A 913-nucleotide genomic window follows, 5' to 3' on the forward strand; every position below is an offset into this window, starting at 1 on the left:
ATCTCCTTCAGAATGGACTGGTTGGATCTCCTTGCAGTCCAAGGGACTCTCAAGAGTCTTCTCCAACACCACTGTTCAAAAGCATCAATGCTTCAGCACTCAGCTTTCTTCACAGTCCAAATCTCACATCCATACATGACCACTGGAAAAACCATAGCCTTGACTAGATGGACCTTTGTTGGCAAAGTAAAGGATGGAGCCAAAGCAAAAACAATACCCAGTTGTGGATGTGACTGGTGATAGAAGCAAGGTCCGATGCTGTAAAGAGCAATATTGCACAGGAACCTGGAATGTCAGGTCCATGAATCAAGGCAAATTGGAAGCGGTCAAACAGGAGATGGCAAGAGTGAACATCGACGTTCTAGGAATTAGCGAACTAAAATGGACTGGAATGGGTGAATTTAACTCAGATGACCATTATATCTACTACTGAGGGCAGGAATCCCTTAGAAGAAATGGAGTAGTCATCATGGTTAACAAAAGAGTCTGAAATGCAGCACTTGGATGCAATCTCAAAAACGACAGAATAATCTCTGTTCGTTTCCAAGGCAAACCATTCAATATCACAGTAATCCAAGTCTATGCCCCAACCAGTAACGCTGAAGAAGCTGAAGTTGAACGGTTCTATGAAGACCTACCAGACCTTTTAGAACTAACACCCAAAAACGATGTCCTTTTCATTCTAGGGGACTGTAATGCAAAAGTAGGAAGTCAAGAAACACCTGGAGTAACAGGCAAATTTGGCCTTGGAATACAGAATGAAGCAGGGCAAAGGCTAATAGAGTTTTGCCAAGAGAACACACTGGTCATAGCAAACAACTTGCAACAACACAAGAGAAGACTGTACACATGGACATCACCAGATGGTCAACACCGAAATCAGATTGATTATATTCTTTGCAGCTAAAGATGG

General features: G+C 42.6%; 1 pseudogene; it reads left to right on the plus strand.

Annotated features, from left to right (window-relative positions):
- Positions 1 to 913, plus strand: part of LOC104987925 — a 22,314-nt pseudogene that overhangs the window by 19,632 nt on the left and 1,769 nt on the right.

Source organism: Bison bison, unplaced genomic scaffold (assembly GCF_000754665.1).
Source record: "Bison bison bison isolate TAMUID 2011002044 unplaced genomic scaffold, Bison_UMD1.0 scf7180017864108, whole genome shotgun sequence".
In the NCBI taxonomy this organism is placed as follows: domain Eukaryota; kingdom Metazoa; phylum Chordata; class Mammalia; order Artiodactyla; family Bovidae; genus Bison; species Bison bison.